This window comes from Bos indicus x Bos taurus, chromosome 15 (assembly GCF_003369695.1).
Source record: "Bos indicus x Bos taurus breed Angus x Brahman F1 hybrid chromosome 15, Bos_hybrid_MaternalHap_v2.0, whole genome shotgun sequence".
Lineage (NCBI taxonomy): Eukaryota > Metazoa > Chordata > Mammalia > Artiodactyla > Bovidae > Bos > Bos indicus x Bos taurus.
The window spans coordinates 6,968,327-6,989,155 of record NC_040090.1 but is presented as its reverse complement, the minus strand read 5'-3'; the positions used below and the strand labels follow the sequence as shown (position 1 = coordinate 6,989,155).

At 41.2% G+C, this 20,829-nt stretch overlaps 1 protein-coding gene across 2 annotated transcripts in view; it reads left to right on the top strand.

The window, feature by feature from the left end:
* Positions 1–20,829, top strand: part of C15H11orf49 (chromosome 15 C11orf49 homolog) — a 210,793-nt gene that overhangs the window by 124,893 nt on the left and 65,071 nt on the right. The gene's annotated exons all lie outside the window — the stretch shown is intronic.

The following is a 20,829-nucleotide window of genomic DNA, read 5'->3' as shown; positions in this document are numbered from 1 at the left end:
GCTAGCTGTTTATTTCAGCACCACTCTTTGAAAGACTGTACCTTTCCCACTTAATTTTTTTGGTTTGTTTGTAAAAGAAATCCGTTTATACAAGTGTGGGTGTATTTCTGGATTCTGTATTTTGTTTCATTGATCTACTTGTTGAACTTTAGTCTTGATTACAACAGAAAGGTACCGTCTTTAATGTCTCTCAGCAATACTTTATAGTGTTTAATATACAGATCTTATACATTATATTAAATCAATTTATATATTTCAAGTTTTGTGCTACTATTTAAGTAGCATTATTTTTAAAATCTATTTTCCTTACAACTGTTCATTGCAAGAACTTAGAAATATAATTGCTTTTTGTATATTTCTCATATCTTGAGACTTTGCTAAATTCACTTATTAGTTCCATAGCTTTTTTGTAGATTCCTTAGAATCTTCTACATGCAAAATCATGTCATATACCAATTAGGGGCACTTTTATTTCTTCCTTTCAGGTCTCTGTAGGTTATTTTTCTCTTTCTTTCTTTATTGCCAGAGTAGGACCTCATTATAATGTTGAGCAGAAGTGGTGAGAGCAGATATCTTTGCTTTGTTCCCAATCATGGCAGAAGAGTTATCAGTGTTTCAGATTAAATATGAGGCTTTTTGTCGATGTCCTTTATTATGCTGAGGAAGTTTACTTTTATTCTTAGTTTGCTGAGAATTTTTTAAATTTAATTTAATTGTTTTAATTGAAGGATAATTGCTTTACAGAATTTTGTTGTTTTCTGCCAAATATTAACATGAATCATCCATAGGTATACATATACTGAGAATTTTTATTGTGAATTGGTATTCAATTTTTTATTGTTTTTCTGCATCTATTGAGATAATATATGATTTCCCCTTTATGCTTTTAATGTGAATAAATCTACCTTAGCCATGATTTATTATTATATATACATATATATATATATAATTGGATTCCTTTTACTAATATTTTGTTAATGATTTTCAGCTCTCTGCATAATGTATTTTAGTCTGTAGTTTTCTTTTCTTGTAATATCTGTCTGGTGTGAGTCTCAGGATTATGCTGGTCTCATAAAATGAGTTTGAAAGTATTTCCTCTGTTTTTAATATATCCTTTTTTGGGGGTGGTGGGGGATGGTTCCAATCCAATTTTATTACAAAAACAGGCAGGAGCCCAAGTTTGCTGACCCCTGGAATCTATCAAAATATCTTACTGCTTCTCCTACTAGCTATTAGACATGCTCAAGCCTCTTCCCATCTCGTTGCAGCTTCTCCTTTGTCTTTGGACATGGGATGTCTTTTTTTGATGGGTTCCAGGGTCCTCCTGTTGATGGTTGTTCAACTGCTATGCAATTTCAGTGCTCTCACAGGAGGAGATGAGCGCTCATCCTTCTACTCTGCCATCTTGAACAAATCTCAGTAATATATCTTTTTTAAATGTCTCTTTTTCTAGGAAGACTTTTCTGAACTTTTAAATAAGATTTAATATGCTTCTTATAAGCTCTTTTCCTAACATTTTTCATACATATAAATGTTTACTTAAATTCTGTCTTCCTCATTAGACTGTAAGCTTCATTAGAACATTTTTATGTCTTTCTTATCCCTGGGCTAGCATCTAGCAAAGTGCCTTGTTCAGAGTTCAGTTGGCCCTTGAACAACATGGGTTTGAACTGTGCGAATTCTTTTCAATAAATATATTGGAATTTTTTTTATAGATTTGCAACAATTTGGAAAAGCTCACAGATAAACCGTGTAGCCTAGAAATATCTTAAAAAAAATTAAGTTAGATATGTCATAAATGCCAAATAAATGTAGATGATAGTTTATTTTATCATTTGCTACCATGCATATGTGCTAAATCATTTCAGTCATGTCCAACTCTGTGCAACCCTGTGGACTATATAGCCTGCCAAGCTTCCCTGTCCATAGGATTCTCCAGGCAAGAATACTGGAGTAGGTTGCCATGCCCTCCTCCAGGGGACCCTCCTGACCCGCAGATCAAACCCGTGTCTCATGTCTCCTGCACTGGCTGACAGGTTCTTTACCACTAATGCCACCTGGGAAGCCCAGTTGAATATCACCATGACAAGTGAAAGTGAAAGTCGCTCAGTCGTGACCAGCTCTTTTCAACCCCATGGACTATACAGTCCATGGAATTCTCCAGGCCAGAATACTGGAGTGTGTAGCCTTTCCCTTCTCCAGGGGATCTTCCCAACCCAGGGATCGAACCCAGGTCTCGTGCATTACAGGTGGATTCTTTACCATCTGAGCCACAAGGGAAACCCATAAAAATAGTCAAATAAAAAGTTTATAAAAACTTATGCACATACCTACATAGCATCATTTGTGGTCTAGAGAAATATAAACAAACATAAAGACGCAATATTAAATCATAACTGTATAAAATTAACTCTAGTACTCACTGTATTACTGTAATAATTTTGTAGAGACCCCCTGTTGCTATTGCAGTGAGCTCAAGCATCGTGAGTATCCACTTAGAACGCCATGTGACACTAACTATTTCCACCTGGGCAGTTCATAGCTCCAGTACTGCTTATCGCGTTAAAAGTGATCCCCTGCAGATCTCATGTATTTTTCATCACATTTAGTGCAATATTGTAAACCTTGGAAGACACCATTGGACCCATATGAAGAGCCACTTGTGATGCTGGAAGTGCTGCTAAGAAGCAGAGAAAAGTCATGACATGACAAGAAAAAGCTGAATTGCTTGAGATGTACCATAGATTGCAGTCTGCAGCTGTGATTGCCCACCATTTCAAGATAAATGAATCCAATGTAAGGACCATTCTTTAAAAAAAAAAACACTTCTTCTGTGTGAGTCATTGCTGCAGTTAGGTCAGCAGGCGCAGGAACCTTGCACTTTTTGAGAAATATTGAATATTTCTCTTTTTATCTCTTTGAAAATTCAGCTTTCATGTGGGTGTAGACTTACTGTAAGAAAGGCATACTGATAGACTCTAATATGATTTGAGAAAAAGTGAAGTCATTATATGACAACTTAAGGCAAAAGGAAATGGAACGATCTAAAGCTGGAGAATTTAATGCCAGCAAATGGTGGTTTGATAATTTTAGAAAGTTTTGGCTTAAAAAAATGTCAAGATAACAGGAGAAGCAGCTTCTGCCAACCAAGAGGCAGCAGAAAAGTTCCCAGAAGCAATTAAGAAAGTCATTGAGGAGAAAAGATATCTGTCTAGACAGGTTTTTAATGCAGACGAAAGTGCCCTATTCTGGAAAAAAAAGAATGCCATAAAGAACATTTATTAGTAAAGAAGAGAAGTGAGCACCAGAATTTAAGGCAGAAGGAAATAGGCTAACTCTACTGTTTTTTGCAATTTCAGTCAAGTGTATCATCAGGACTACCCTCATCTAGGCTTCGGACCTTGAAGGAAAGAGATAAACACCAGCTCCCAGTCTTTTTAAGTTGTACAGGAAGAAGACCTGGACAACAGGAGTCCTTTTTCTAGATGGGTTTCATCGACATTTTGTCCCTAAATCAGGAAGTACCTTGCCAGTAAGGGACTGCCTCTTAAAGTTCTTTTGATTTCCGACAATGCCTCGACCACCCAGAACCTCATGAATTCAATAATAAAGGCTTCAGAGCGGTCTACTAGCCCCCAAACACACTCTCTAATTCAGGGGATAATAAGGACCTTTAAGGCTCATTACACACAGCACTCTAGGGACAGGATTGTCAACACTATGAAAGAGAACCCCAATAGAGAAAACATCATGAAAGTCTATAAGGATTACACCACTGAAGATGCCATTGTTGCTATAGAAAAAGCCATGAAAGCCATCAAGCCCAAAACAATAAATTCCTGCTGGGGAAAACTGTGTCCAGATGTTGTACATGACTTCACAGGATTTACAACAGAGCCAGTCAAGGAAATCATGAAAGAGATTGTGGGATGAAAAAGAAAAAGTAGGCGGAGGGGTGAAAATTTTAAGATATGGAGAAATTCAGGAACTAATAGACACCAAATGAGAGGAATTAACAGAAGATGGCTTGATGGAGATGAGTGCTTCCTAACTGGTTCCAGGCAATGAAGAAGACGAACACGTAGTGCCAGAAAACGTATTGATATGAGACAGTCTGGCAGAAGGTTCCAGTTATTCGTGATTGCTTCTGACTGCTGCGACGTGGACCCCTCTATGATACAGCCGCTGAAACTAAAGCAAACAGTAAAAGGAGGATGAGTACTATGTAGAAATATTTTCAGAGAAATGAAAAAGCAAAAAAGGTCAGGCAAATTTCTGATATATTTCCGTAAAATTACGCCCAGTGTGCCTGCCTCTCCTGCCTCCCCTTCTACCTCTGCCACCCCTGAGACGACAAGATCAACCCCTCCTCCTCCTCAGCCTGCTCAGTGTGAAGGCCTTTATGATGGTCCACTTCCACTTAATAATGGTGAGCAGCCACCTCATGCGAAGAGTTGACTCACTGGAAAAGACTCTGATGCTGGGAGGGACTGGGGGCAGGAGGAGAAGGGGACGACAGAGGGTGAGATGGCTGGATGGCATCACTGACTCAATGGACGTGAGTCTGGGTGAACTCCGGGAGTTGGTGATGGACAGGGAGGCCTGGCGTGCTGTGATTCATGAGCGACTGAACTGAACTGAACTGAATCATGTTATACAGTTAAACTTAAGTGTTGTGTATGTGGAGGCGGGGTATGTGTGTGTGAAGATCTAGTAGCTGAATAGCAAGAACTGTGTGAGATTTTGTGCTGTTACCATTATCATCACCTAAATATTCATCACATAGAACAGTGTGTGCAACGACGAAGGAGACTATAACAGGTGAGAAGACAGCCTTCAGAACAGGAGAAAATAATAGCAAATGAAGCAACTGACAAGGAATTAATCTCAAAAATATACAAGCAACTCCTGCAGCTCAATTCCAGAAAAATAAGCAACCCGATCAAGAAAGGGGCCAAAGAACTAAACAGACATTTCTCCAAAGAAGACATACAGATGGCTAACAAACACCAGAAAAGATGCTCAACATCACTCATTATCAGAGAAATGCAAGTCAAAACCACAATGAGGTACCATCTCACACCAGTCAGAATGGCTGCTGTCAAAAAGTCTACAAGCAATAAATGCTGGAGAGGGTGCAGAGAAAAAAGAACCCTCTTACACTGTTGGTGGGAATGCAAACTAGTACAGCCACTATGGAGAACAGTGTGGAGATTCCTTAAAGAACTGGAAATAGAACTGCCATACAACCCAGCAATCCCGCTGCTGGGCGTACACACCAAGGAAACCAGAATTGAAAGAGACATGCGTACCCCAATGTTCATCACAGCACTGTTTATAATAGCCAGGACATGGAAGCAACCTAGATGTCCATCAGCAGATGAATGGATAAGAAAGCTGTGGTACATATACACAATGGAATATTACTCAGCTATTTAAAAAGAATGCATTTGAATCAGTTCTAATGAGGTGGATGAAACTGGAGCCTATTATGCAGAGCGAAGTAAGTCAGAAAGAAAAACACCAATACAGTATATTAACGCATATATATGGAATTTAGAAAGATGGTAACGATGACCCTGTATGCGAGACAGTGAAAGAGACACAGATGTAAAGAACAGACTTTTGGACTTTGTGGGAGAAGGTGAGGGTGGGATGATTTGAGCGAATAACATTGAAACATGTGTATTATCATATGTGAAATAGATTGCCAGTCCAGGTTTGATGCATGAGACAGGGTGCTCAGGGCTGGTGCACTGGGATGACCCTGAGGGATGGGATGGGGAGGGAGGTGGGAGGGGGGTTCAGGATGGGGAACACATGTACACCCATGGCTGATTCATGTGAATGCGTGGCAAAAACCACCACAATATTGTAAAGTAATTAGCCTCCACTTAAAATAAATGAAAAAAAGAAAAAAAAGATCTCTAAGTTCTGCAAAGTTCTTACTCTTTACAGGAAAGTATTGAACTTTTTTCCAATTAAAAATTAGAAAATACATTTTTCCTTTTTGTTAGAGATTCCCTTGAATCATATAATAAAATAAAGGTTAAAAGAATGTAAAAAAAAAACAAAACTGTGTGCAAGACTGGTATTGAGGCCGATAGCCTGTCCTTATACAGGCCTAGAGTGATATTTAATACAAAATTAACAATCTGTTAGTCTTCTTCCTAGTTTACTAAAACTTTGCTTTCAAAGAATTACATTACCATACAGCCTGCTTCTCTTTCTTATAATTGGAGAAACTTTGTTTTATCCTGTCATCACAAGTAAGTGGGTTTTTTTAATGTAGCAATATTTCCAGTACTGAATGAATATGACTGTAATATTGTATGCCATAAAATTTTTATAATGATTCATTCATTTGTACATAGGTTAGGCTGTTGGAAGGACTGATGCTGAAGCTGAAACTCCAGTACTTTGGCCACCTCATGCGAAGAGTTGACTCATTGGAAAAGACCCAGATGCTGGGAGGGATTGGGGGCAGGAGGAGAAGGGGACGACAGAGGATGAGATGGCTGGATGGCATCACCGACTCAATGGACATGAGTTTGGGTGAACTCCAGGAGTTGGTGACGGACAGGGAGGCCTGGCGTGCTGCGATTCATGGGGTCGCAAAGAGTCGGACACGACTGAGCGACTGAACTGAACTGAACCATAAAGCAATTGTATTGCTGCTTCTTCGTTATCGATACATGAACCATTCTACCTGTAAATAAATATGGATTTCTTTTTCACATCTTGTTGTTAAGCCCCTAAGTCGTGTCTGACTCCTTGTGACCCATGGACTGCAGCACGCCAAGCTCCCCTGTCCTTAAGCCCCTAAGTCGTGTCTGACTCCTTGTGACCCATGGGCTGAGCACGCCAGGCTCCCCTGTCCTTCACTATCTCCCAGAGTTTGCTCAGACTCATGTCCATTGAGTTGATGGTGCCATCCAACCATCTCATCCTCTGTTTCCCCTTTCTATTCTTGCTCTTAATCTTTCCCAGCATCAGGGTCTTTTCCAATGAGTCAGCTCTTTGAATCAGGTGGCCAAAGTATTGGAGCTTCAGCTTCAGCATCAGTCCTTCCAATGAATATTCAGAGCTGATTTCCTTTAGGATGGACTGGTTGGATCTCATTGCAGTCCAAGGGACTCTCAAGAGTCTTCTCTAGCACCACAATTTGAAAGCATCAGTTCTTCAGTGCATAGCCTTCTTAATGGTCCAACTCTCATAAATGTTAGTAATACATATAACATTACAGTGTTTTGTATCATACAAGATAATATGTAGGTACTGACAGATGATTCACTTGTAGACAGACTATTTAAACTTTGTGGTATAAATACATACAGTGCTATAAATGTGTTTTCTCTCCCTTGTGATTTTCCTAATAATGTCTTCTTTTCTTTGGCTTACTTTATTGTTAAGAATACAATATATAATAATATAATATACAAAATATGTGTTAATTGACTGTTTATGTCACCAGTAAGGCTTCAGATCAATAGGAGGCCATTAGTAGTTAAGTTTGGGGAGAGTAAAAAGTTCCGCAAATTTTCACCTGCGTGGGAGGCTGGTGCCCCTAACACCTGTGCTGTTCAAAGGTCAACTATATATCCATATATATGTACACACACATATACAAGTGAATATTTATACTTACATTGTATTAAAGGGAAGATAAGAGACTAGGAAGACTTGAGAATTGTGACAAAATACTGAAGACAATGTAAAAAGTCTTCCTTTTAAAAAAATTACATCAGAGCAGAAAAACCACAGTGAGGACTAGGTGGATGGTATCGTATTAATGAGTGAAAGCGAGAAAAGAGAGCATTCACCTCTTATTTTGATTTAGTCTCCTCATCAAAGAGAATGCTTTTTGGATTGGAAAAGATTAAAAGAAACACTGGTTCCAGGAAATGAAATCAAATATAGCTGAGATGTAAGAAGTCACCTAACTGCTTTAAATGAGCTCAAGTTTCGGGCCTGATTTACTTTCTGAGGCACGGAGGCCCAGTAGATAAGCACGCTGAACTGCTGGGAGTCTCTGGGAAAGTGGACCATGCGCAGGATGTGAGGAGAGGGCGGCCGGGCAGAGGTAGGGTGGCCGAGCTGCTGGGAGAAGTTCCAGAAGACCCGAGTCAGCAGGCCGGTTCAACAGACTGAGGGCGGGTGACCTTGCCATCAGTCCTGGGATATTCTTTCAGTTCAGTTCAGTTCAGTCACTCAGTCGTGTCCGACTCTTTGCGACCCCATAAATCGCAGCACACCAGGCCTCCCTGTGTATCACCAAGTCCCGGAGTTCACCCAGACTCACGTCCATCGAGTCAGTGATGCCATCCAGCCATGTCATCCTCTGTCGTCCCCTTCTCCTCCTGCCCCCAATCCCTCCCAGCATCAGAGTCTTTTCCAATGAGTCAACTCTTCGCATGAGGTGGCCAAAGTACTGGAGTTTCCGCTTTAGCATCATTCCTTCCAAAGAAATCCCAGGGCTGATCTTCAGAATGGACTGGTTGGGTCTCCTTGCAGTCCAAGGGACTCTCAAGAGTCTTGTCCAACACCACAGTTCAAGAGCATCAATTCTTCGGCGCTCAGCCTTCTTCACAGTCCAACTCTCACATCCATACATGACCACAGGAAACTATTTGTTAAAGAATAAGTTGTCGGTGTTTAGAAAAGGACGTTGTAGTCACTGTAAGCCTATCAGAGTTTATTGCAAGAGAAAGGGCTGGGAGGGGATGAGGGAAGGAGGGAGGGGAGGAGAGAAGAAGGGAGAAGGAAGAGAGCCCAGGCTTGGTGGGTAAAGAAGGCCCCAGCTGTTACTTCTGAGTAAAACAACATTAGGCTAATTATTTATCTTTATAAGCCAAATTGCCTTATCGGTAAAACAGAAATAATAAGAGAACCTACTTCATAGCATAGTTCTGAGGTATAAACCAAATAATGTGTGTAAAATATTCATCAAAATCATTGGTAATTGTGAAGGGAGTGACAAAGACAAATGATGGTGATGGCCATAATACTGAAGGAGGAAAAAGTGAAATAGTCAATGCAAACTTAGTCCATTTTTGAAGGGATTACTAGACTGTTAAATTGAGAAGAATCTATACTTAGCTATATTTATTTATGAGCTATATTTATTATAGAATTATTATAAAATGTAGCTATATTTATCCTGTTGGTTTGGGATTCCCAGGTGGCACTAGTGGTAAAGAATCCGCCTGCCACTTCAGGAGATGCCAAAGACACGAGTTTGATTCCTGGGTTGGGAAGATCCCCTGGAGAAGGAAATGGCAACCCATTCCAATATTCTAGCCACGAAAATTCCACGGGCAGTGAAGTCTGGTGGGCTGCATTCCATGGCGTCTCAAAGAGTCAGACATGACTCAACACCCACTCTCTCACTCACATCGTGTTGGTTTAGTTTAACTGGACTTCAACAAGACCTTGACAACATCTCCATGGTATCCTTGTGAAGAAGCAGAAAGGATGTAGGGCTGGATGGTATCTAACAGGTTGAACAGTCATATCCAAATGTGCTAATTAATGGGTTTGTGTCATGCTGAAGCGAAGACTCCAGAAGTATAATTCTGGATTATGTCATTTTTTTCTAATCCATTATTTGCATGAAAGCGTGGATAGCAGGCTGATCAAAGGTGGAGACATAGCTGATAAGCTACCTGAAAGAAATAGCACCTGAAAAGCCATCGTACAATATACTACAGAGAACGTGGGGGTGGGTCTACCACTACTAGCTTATGACCTTGAGTAAATTACTTAACCACCTGAGCCTTTGTTTCCTATTTGCATGAGGATAATACCACCTATTCCGTGGTGGTTGTGAGAATAAAAAAAATATGTGTACTAGTTAAATATATTTTAGTTATCTATCACTGTATAATAAATTACCACCAAAGTTTGGAGGCTTAAAGCAATAAATACTTAAGTCACACCGTTTCAGAGGGTTAAGAATCTAGGAGCAGCTTACTTGGATGGTTCTGGCTCAAGGTCCCACATAAAGTTAAAATCAAGATTTTGGGGCTTCTGTGGCGTGGTTATGAATCCACCTTCCAATGCCGGGGACGTGAGTTCCATCTCTGGTCAGGGAACTAAGATCCCACATGCCACAGAGCGACTAAGCCCATGCGCCACAACTAGAGAGCCTGCAGGGTGTGACTAGAGAAGCTCGCTCACCCACAGCGGAAATCCCGGTGAGGCAGCTAGGACCCAGTGCAGCCAAATAAACAGATTTTAAAAAAAGAAGACAAAATCAAGATTTGGGTCAGGGCTGCAGTCATCTGAAGGCTTGACTGGGACCAGAAGATCTGTTTCTAAACTCACTCATATCACTGTTAGCAGGAGGAGTTCCTCATGATATGGTAGTGGCTTCCCCAGAAACAGTGATCTCAGAGAGAGCAAGAAGCATCAGTACCTCTGATGACCCAAGTCTCTGAAGTCACATCATGGCACTTTCATTTTACTCTGTTCTTTAGAAGTGAATCACTAAGTTTCACCCATACTCAAGGGGCAGAGAGGGGAGTATCATAGAATCTTGTGGACATATCTTAAAACCACCACATTATAAAAAGTACTCTGTTAGTGCTTCGCACAAGGTTCAATTCATTTCAGTTGCTCAGTCCGATTCTTTGTGACCCCGTGGACTGCAGCACGCCAGGCCTCCCTGTCCAACACCAATTCCCAGAGTTTATTCAAACTCATGTCTATTGAGTCGGTGATGCAATCCAACCATCTCATCCTCTGTTGTCCCCTTCTCTTCCCGCCTTCGATCTTTCCCAGCATCAGGGTCTTTTCCAGTGAGTCGGTTCTTCACATCAGGTGGCCAAAGTACCGGAGTTTCAGCTTCAACATCAGTCCTTCCAATGAACACCCAGGACTGATCTCCTTTAGGATGGACTGGTTGGATCTCCTTGCAGTCCAAGGGACTCTCAAGAGTCTTCTCCAGCACCACAGTTCAAAAGCGTCAATTCTTCGGTGCTCAGCTTTCTTTATATCCGATTCTCACATCCATACATGAGCACTGGAAAAACCATAGCCCTGACTAGACCTTTGTTGCTAGGTGCTCCATACATGGCAGTTGTTTTTATGCTGTTACTACTATACCCCTAACACATAAGGTCTTTTCTATAAAGCCACTATGAGCAGGACAAGAAAACCTCATGGTTCTTTAGATTCCTGGAAAATACAGAGAAGGAAGTACCATATATCACAAGATTCATTATATCTGTTTTGTAAACTAAAATGAATGAACTCTTTTTGTACTATTGCATTAAGAGCAGACTGATAAAATTAAATTTCAGTCACACTTAATAGTCATACCTAAAGTGTATAGTCAGCCGGCAAATACCAGTGACATGGATAGTTTGAATTGATGGTTAATCCAAAAATTAATTTTGTTTGGTTAAGACAAAATATGAACACCTATATTTATATTTAACACATATTACAATTCTTCCAACTTTAACTGTGTAGTATACCAACTTGTCTGAGTGTCCTGCTCTCCTTTCCAGCTAGAAAACTGGCCACCGCTAAGACCGAGAGGACCCAGTCTCAACAAAGATAAGAAGACTTGCTAGTTCACCCACCTTCCCTGAGGGCAAGGAGTAATTTAGGGAGAATTAAATCAACAAGCAAAAGAAGTATATCAATCAACAAAGGGCTCAATTAAGCCAGAGAGTTGATGTTGATAGTAAAAACTCAGAAACAAGAATCGGTATAGCTACGTCGCTGGATAATCTAGTGTTCCTCTGCTTGCGTACACATATGGATACCTGGTGTCCATCAGTGGCCTCAAGGATTGTCTAATGCTGGTTGTAAACAAAAGCATAAGAACTCATGAACTGCAGGTGGACAGAGTAGTTTACTGGGCCACTTTGGTAAGATAAGATCATTAAATTGAAGATATTGTCACACCCAAAACTGGTTTATTCACAAGTGTTTTGATTTGCATTAATCATTAGACAGTTCCTCAGGCTAATGTCTGGAATTATGGAACTCTCCTTAGCCACTCACCAACAAAGCAATCAGACTTCTAACATGTTCACAACACAGTCACGGATTTGAAAGTCAGTAAAAATGGCCCCCAAGGAGCCAGTGTTTACAGAGTTTATATGTGTCTTTGTAAAAGAGGCAGAAAATCTGCCCAGAGCTCCGCAGAGAATCCGATAACTTATAAATGCATAACTTTCAGGTTCTGATCAGGTCAACAGCAGCAGATAACAAGGTGGCGAGGAGGGTCTGACAGGCGTGATAAACGTTATCAGGAAAGAAAGTCACTAAAATTCAAACAGTGAAGAGAAAATCCATGTTAAAAACAAACAAGAGAAAATCTATATATTTTTTTTTTAATCAAATGGTATTTTAGGGTCATTTACCATGTAGGGGACCTGTAAAGGCTTTATCTTTTTTGTTCTTTGAGGATATCTTTCCATTATGGTCCAGGGCAATAAGCAGTTGTCATCATATTGAACCAGAGTTGATAAACCAAATGCTACTTATGTTTATTATCATCTTTTAGCAGGCCAAGGAAGTTTGTGATGCAGTTTAGAGATAAGATATGCTTTAAAAAAAATTTTTTTTTTTAAGTTTGGGCACTTAAGCTTTACTTATTGACTTAGAGAATACACATAGAAGAAGGGGTCCCTGGAGCCTCTGGGAAAACTGTGTACTGATTCAGCATCATGAGGGTTGCACAGCCTGTTCTGTGAATAATAAAATAATTATAATAATAGCCATCATTTGATGAACACAGAGAATGAGACGGCTGGATGGCTTCACCAAGTCAATGGACATGAACTTGGGCAAACCCTGGGAGATGGTAAGGGACAGGGAGGCCTGGCATACTGTAGTCCATGGGGTCACAAAGAGTCGGACATGACTTGGCAACTGAACGACAATGAAAACTCATCATGTGTCAGGAACTGTGTTAAATCTTTACATGCATTATGGTATTGAATCTTCTCAACCACTATTTTGAGTATTATTATTATCTCCATTTTTTAAAATGTTTATTAATTTATTTGGCTGTGCCAGATCTTAATTGCAGCACACAGAACCTTCCATCTTCATCGTGGCATGCAGGATCTTGAGTTTTAGCACCTGAGCTCTTAGGGACAGCCTGTGGGATCTAGTTCCCTAACCAGGGATCAAACCAGGGCCCCCTGCATTGGGAGCACAGTCTTAGCCACTGGACCACCAGGGAAGTCCCTGTCTCCATTTTAAAGATGAGGGAACTGAGGTCAGTTCAGTTCAGTCACTCAGTTGTGTCCGACCCTTGGCGACCCCATGGACTGCAGCACGCCAGGCTTCCCTGTCCTTCACTATATCCCGGAGCTTGCTCAAACCCATGTCCATTGAGTCAGTGATGCCATCCAACCATCTCATCCTCTGTCATCCCCTTCTCCTCCTGCCTTCAATCTTTCCCAGCATCAGGGTCTTTTCCAATGAGTCTGTTCTTCACATCAGGTGGCCAAAGTATTGGAGTTTCAGCTTCCACATCAGTCCTTCCAATGAATATTCAGGACTGATTTCCTTTAGGATTGACTGGGTAGATCTCCTTGCAGTCCAAGAGACTCTCAAGAGTCTTCTCCAATACCACAGTTCAAAAGCATCAATTCTTTGGCGCTCAGCTTTCTTTATAGTCCAACTCTCACATCCATATGTGACTACTGGAAAAACCATAACTTTGACTAAATGGACCTTTGTTGGCAAAGTAATGTCTCTGCTTTTCAATATGCTGTCTAGGTTGGTCATAACTTTTCTTCCAAGGAGGAAGCGTCTTTTAATTTCATGGCTGCAGTCACCATCTGCAGTGATTTTGGAGCCCCAGAAAATAAAGTCTCTCACTGTTCCCATTGTTTCCCCATCTATTTGCCATGAAATGATGGGACTGGATGCCGTAATCTTACTTTTCTGAATGTTGAGCTTTAAGCCAACTTTTTCATTCTCCTCTTTCACTCTCATCAAGAGACTCTTTAGTTCTTCACTTTCTGCCATAAAGGTGGTGTCATCTGCATATCTGAGGTTATTGATATTTCTCCCGGCAATCTTGATTCCAGCTTTTGTTTCTTCCAGCCCAGCGTTTCTCATGATGTACTCGGCATATAAGGTAAATAAGCAGGGTGACAATATACAGCCTTGACATACTCCTTTCCCAATTTGGAACCAGTTTGTTGTTCCATGTCCAGTTCTAACTGTTGCTTCTTGACCTGCATACAGATTTCTCAGGAGGCAGGTCAGGTGCTCTGGTATTCCCATCTCTAAGAGTTTTCCACAATTTGTTGTCATCTACACAGTCAAAGGCTTTGGCATAATCAATAAAGCAGAAGTAGATGCTTTTCTGGAACTCTCTTGCTTTTCCAATGATCCAATAGATGTTGGCAATTTGATCTCTGATTCCTCTGCCTTTTCTAAATCCAGCTTGAACATCTGAAAGTTCATGGTTCACATACTGTTGAAGCCTGGCTTGGAGAATTATAAGCATTACTTTGCTAGTGTGAGATGAGTACAATTGTGCAGTAGTTTGAGCATTCTTTGGCATTGCCTTTCTTTGGGATTGGAATGAAAACTGTGGCCACTGCCTAGTTTTCCAAATTTGCTGGCATATTGAGTGCAGCACTTTCACAGAATCATCTTTTAGGATTTGAAATAGCTCAACTGGAATTCCATCACCTCTGCTAGCGACATGTTATGTCTTTGCTTCAGCATGACATGAACCCATTAATTAGCACATTTTGATATGACTGTTCAACCTATTATATGTCATCCAGCCTACATCCTTTCTGCTTCTTCACAAGGATATCATGGAGATGTTGTCAAGGTCTGGTTGAAATACAATTAAACTAAACAAACACAATGTGAGTGAGTGAGTAGGTGTTCAGTCATGTCCAACTCTTTGCAACCTCATGGACTGCAGCCCGCCAGGCTCCTCTGACCATGGGATTCTCCAGGCAAGAATACCGGAGTGGGTGGCCATGCCCTCCTCCAGGGGATCTTCCCAACCCAAGGATCAAACCCAGATCTCCCGCATTGCAGGTGGATTCTTTACCATCTGAGCCACCAGGGAAGTCCAAGAATACTGGAATGGGTAGCCTGTCCCTTCTCCAGGGGATCTTCACAACCCACGAATCAAACTGGGGTCTCCTGTGTTGCAGGCAGATTCTTTATCACTTAGGCACCAGGGAAGTCCTGTAATGTTATCTTATATGGCAAGAAGAACTTTGCAGGTGTGATGAAGTTTAAAGATCTTGAGATGAGGGAGTTTATCCTGGAATATCCATGTGGACTTAATGTTATCTCAAGTCTTCTCAGAGGCAGACTGCAAGAGATTTGATGATAGGAGAGAAAAGGCAGTGTGGAAGCTGGAAGCAATGGACAGGGGAAGGTGATGCAGCATCCCAAGCCAAGGAATGACCACAGCCCCTCGTGGCTGGCAAAGCCAAAGACTAGATTGTCCCCAAACCTCCAAAGGAATCATGCCTGCTGACACCTTCATGTTAGCCCTATAAGACTCATTCTGGGGGCCTCCTTGGCAGTCCAGTGGTTAAGACTTCACCTTCCAGTAGCGGGGAGGTGCTGGTTCAGTCCCTGGTCAGGGAGCTAAAATCCCACCTGCCTCAAGACCAAAAACCAAAGCATAAGAGACAAAAAAAACAAAATGCAAAACAGGAGCAATATTGTAACAAATTCAATAAAGACTTTAAATGGTCCACATCCAAAATAATCTTTAAAAAGAAAAAAAAAAAGATTTATTTTGGACTTCTGGCCTTCAGAACTTTTTTTTTTTTTAATATATCAACTTAAGAATGATTTTATTTTACTTTTTAATTTTATTTTCTTTTTTAACTTTACAATATTGTATTGGTTTTGCGGATGGGGAACACGTGTATACCTGTGGCGGATTCATTTTGATGTACGGCCTTCAGAACTATAAGAGAATAAATATCAGCCGTTTCAGGCTACCAAGTTTGTGGTAATTCATTACAGCAACCATAAGAGTCTCATACAACCATGTGACTGTCTTCATGGTTTGCTTGCTTCACACTTTGTCCTTATATTTTTCCTACACTTAGTAATTATATTTCCTGAATTCGGTTATAAAAGCATCGTTTCGGATCAGGTTTGAGGCGTGTTGAGAATTTAGCTGAGCTACCTCATGCTATTGCTGCCTTGGCATCCGTTTTGTTTGGTCCACAGAGACGTTAAAAATGATGCCAGCCCCTCAGCAAGCACATGCCCTGGATAATAGCCTGCAAAGTCACAAGTAAACACAAGGTCCTGATGCGACTTTCCCCTTGTGTTCAGAGGCCGCCCCTGCCTCCCAGGGCTTTCACCTCATCCCTTAGATAAGACCCAAGTGGGAGCTTACCAAAAGCCCACTCTTTTGGTTTGAATTGACCAATCCAGCCTTAGCCCATAAATCCCAAAGTTCTTCACCCACAGACCCTAATAAGGACTTGTTACCCCAGGTCCTGACGGTCTCGTCTGCACTCTGCCCTGACCTCCCGCTGTGGCCCCATGAGATGTGCTTTGTGCTTCTCCAAGACCTGTCTGTAATAAACGTCTCTCTTTCAGTTTTTTCTGTGGTCAGCTGTTGAACAAGACTCACCACCTGCTATCCTATGCTCCACTTAACAAATGTTGGTTAACAAAATCATAACAAAGAGGTACTTTATGAGATTATCCAGTCCTATGGCTATCCCATATCCCAGCCTTTTGTATTCCTACAGTAGAACAGGGAAAGTGATGGGACCAGCGTTGCTATATGTATAATGAAAGAAAATCTTTTCAAGATGAAGGATTAACACACTTGTGGAAAAATACTGAATATCAAAAGTCAAATCCGTAATCACATCCCACATCTCTCACTAGAAATATAGTAGATTTCCCCTACACCCTCCACTCTTCATTAAAAAAATATTTACAACCTTCAAGAAAGCTATAGAAGTAACTTGGATTCACCAAATGCTACCAACTATTACATTTGTGCACAGTAGGGAGGTAGACAGATAGATAATTCAAAACTAAGTCATAAGAATCATGACACTTAACCCCTATGTCAGTGAAAATGAAGCCACTCAGTCGTGTCCGACTCTGCGACCTCATGGACTGTAGCCTACCAGGCTCCTCAGTCCATGGAATTTTCCAGGCAAGAGGACTGGAGTGTGTTGCCATTTCCTTCTCCAGGGGATCTTCCCAAGCCAGGGATTGAGCCCAGGTCTCCCGCATTGCAGGCAGACGCTTTACTGTCTGAGCCACCAGAGAAGATGCAACCCCTATACACTTAATATAACTTAATATATATAACCCCTATATACTTAATCTCCTAAAAGGAAGCATTCTCCTCATCTGCGTAACCCCAGTTTCGTTATTTAAGAAAATGAACAGTAATTCCCCGGTTGTTCTCAGATATATTAAAAGAAGTTTGTTTTCTGACCCAGGGTCAAATCAGGGTTCACAGTTGTACTTGGTAACGTCTCTCTAGTTTCTTTTAAGCTGGAGCAAACGCTGTGCTGTTTTGTTTTTCACGCTGTTTTTCTGGTGCTTAGCCTGACCCTCCCTGCGCTCTCATGTAAACTCCACGGGGGCAGGGATTTGGGTCCCTTTTGTTCCTTGCTATGTCCTCAGCACTGAGAATAGGGCCTGGCACTTATTAAGACTTAGTAAATATTTGTTAAATAAATAGATGAGTGGATGAATAAGCAATGCAAGTGTAATGAGCATCATGAGAGGTGATCTAGAGGATGCCAAAGAGGCTGATCTGTTGTTGTTTGTATATTAACTGTTACCTCTGTGTTCCAGGGATTCGTGTTCCAACAACAGGCTCATTTTACAAACCAAATAGGAAAATATAAATAAAAATTGTTTAAAAAAATAACCAACTGAAAAAGTTGGTCAAGACAAAAGAGGTATGGGAATTCCCTGGCAGTCCAGTGGTTAGGGTTCTGCAGGGGTCACAGGTCTGATCCCTAGTCGGGGAACTAAGGTCTGCAAGCCGTACAGCATGGCCGTGATACACGATGACATGTAACTTAAAGGAAGACTACACAGACACTTAAATTGACTATTGGGTCACAGAATGATGTAACCAGCACACACCTAAGTTAGCCTTAGAGTAATACAAAAATAACAGAGGTCTTAAGAAGAAGATGGTTGTTTTGCTCTGTTTATTCATTCTTTCATTTGACTAGTATTTTTTGAGGGCCTACTGTATTCCAGGCACTAGTTTATAGATTCTTAAAGGTAATCTTTTTTAACCATCAGTAATAATACAGAGATAGGCACAGTTTCATTTTGGAATAAAGGAAAGCAATTATCACAGAAATAAAACTATTGTGTTATTCGGAGATATTTTTATTTCGTTGACTTCAAATTGCTTCTTTTGAGCTCATCACTCCAATTAAAGAAATAAATTTCTAACAGGGAAATGGCCTACCCAGAGCATAATCAAGACAATAATCATTGTATCTTTTTCCTGAAAGAATTTTCCCATGATTGTTTAGTTCAGCCTGAAAAGCCTTTTGTGACACTTAAAAATCACTGAGGGGAAGAAAAGAGCCTGAGCTGGGCTGGTTTTGCACAGGACATGAGCTGTGAGTCTGGTTTCGACTGTCAGTATTAGACAGGATGCCATCTACCAGCTTTGTTTCTTGTCCAACTCCAGTCTCCACAGGTTTCCGTTTCCCTTTGCTCTCCAGTCCAAAGGAAAAATACTCACATGATTCTTAGGAATACTGGAGCAGGAAATTGTTTGAGGGACTTGAAAAACCCTTTTTTCTCTCCCTTCAAAGCCTTAAATGATGCTTGTTTCATCGAAGCTTCAGTTCAGTTCAGTTCAGTCACTCAGTCGTGTCCAACTCTTTGCGACCCCATGAATCGCAGCATGCCAGGCCTCCCTGTCCATCACCAACTCCCGGAGTTCACCCAAACTCATGTCCATCGAGTCAATGATGCCATTCAGCCATCTCATCCTCTGTCGTCCCCTTCTCCTCCTGCCCTGAATCCATCCCAGCATCAGAGACTTTTCCAATGAGTCAACTCTTCACATGAGGTGGCCAAAGTATTGGAGTTTCAGCCTCAGCATCAGTCCTTCCAATGAACACCCAGGACTGGTCTCCTTTAGGATGGACTGGTTGGATCTCCTTGCAGTCCAAGGGACTCTCAAGAGTCTTCTCCAACACCACAGTTCAAAAGCATCGATTCTTTAGCACTCAGCTTTCTTCACAGTCCAACTCTCACATCCATATATGACCACTGGAAAAACCATAGCGTTGACTAGATGGACCTTTGTTGGCAAAGTAATACCTCTGCTTTTGAATACGCTATCTAGGTTGGTCATAACGTTCCTTCCAAGGAGTGTCTTTTAATTTCATGGCTGCAATCACCATCTGCAGTGATTTTGGAGCCCCAAAAAATAAGTCTGCCACTGTTTCCACTGTTTCCCCATCGATTTCCCATGAAGTGATGGGACCAGATGCTTACAAATCATTAAAAGCAGAACTGCCAGATTGATGTAGTATATGTTTTAGCTTCCAATAGAAAAAAAGAATCTCTATAAAACTAATCTTTGAGTCATGGAGAATTTTTTCTTTTCTGATTTTAATGTTTTGGAGTACTCTAGCACCTTTTCACTGCCTGCCATACACAAATCTCCTGTGTCTTCCTTGAGCCAAAGATGAACCTGGTGTCGCCTCTAGCAGCTGTGTATTCCTAGTCCTTTTCAAATATGTTATTATTCACCCATTTTAGCCGTCGCAGAGCAACTCCCAAGGACCAGTATCTTAGGAAACCAGAAACCACACAGAAGAGCAGCAGTTATTGGACATCGAGAATGCCATTGCAGACCTGAATTTCTTGCATCTTTGTGGCTTCAGTTTAGGATAAATGTAGACGGACAGAGGCCGAGCTCTCTCCAGTGTGACCCCTGGTTAAGCTAAAAACTGTATGAAAACTAAGGATACCCTACTTCCTGTTACTCACAGAGAGAGAGACATGAAAGGACCAGACTAACAAGAAAACAGGACATAGCGTTCGTGGAGCGCCTCCAGTGAGGTAGGCGTTGTGACAGGCGCTTCTTAAAGTTAAAACTTCTGCAGTATCACATCTGATCCTCATCACAGTCTACAAGGTATTGTCTCTATATTATAGACAAGAAAACTAAAGCTCACCACTAATTTGTTCAAGGCCATGCAATAGGATGCAGAGAAGAGATTCTAAACATTCTCTGTGGCTTCAGAGTTATGCCCTTCCCACTCACTCATTCTTCCTGCTCCTCTGACCAGTCCTCCTCTTTAGAAAGTTACTCTCCTCTGTCTTAAATGTTGCTGTGTCCCAGAATTCCATTCCTGACTCGTTACATTTCTCACTGAGTGTGGTTACTGAGCAGTCCTGTCTCCTTTGACTTCCCCTACTATCTTGGGCAAATGACTTCTAAATCTGACTGTCTAGCCCTGAACTCCCCCTGAGCCTCAGAACCACACATGCAGCATGCTACCAGCCTCAGACACCACTACTTACACATATGTCTGACAGTCACATGTTTTGGAAGCAGAACTCCTCACCCTCACCCTTGAATCTGCTTCTCTTGGGCTCCCCAGAGTTACACTTTTATCATTCTAGGTTCCTCTTTCCCCCCTCACCGCTCACATGCAGTCAGCTAGAGTCCCACTGTTCTCCCCTTCAAAATAGTTCTTAAATTCCTGATCTGTCTTCTTGATTCCGGTGATCAATGCTACGGTTCTTTCTTGAACCTTTGATATTTTGCTCCCTTTATAGTTGAGTGATCTATATGCAAAGAAAATCTGACTGCACTGCTCTTCTTCTTTTACT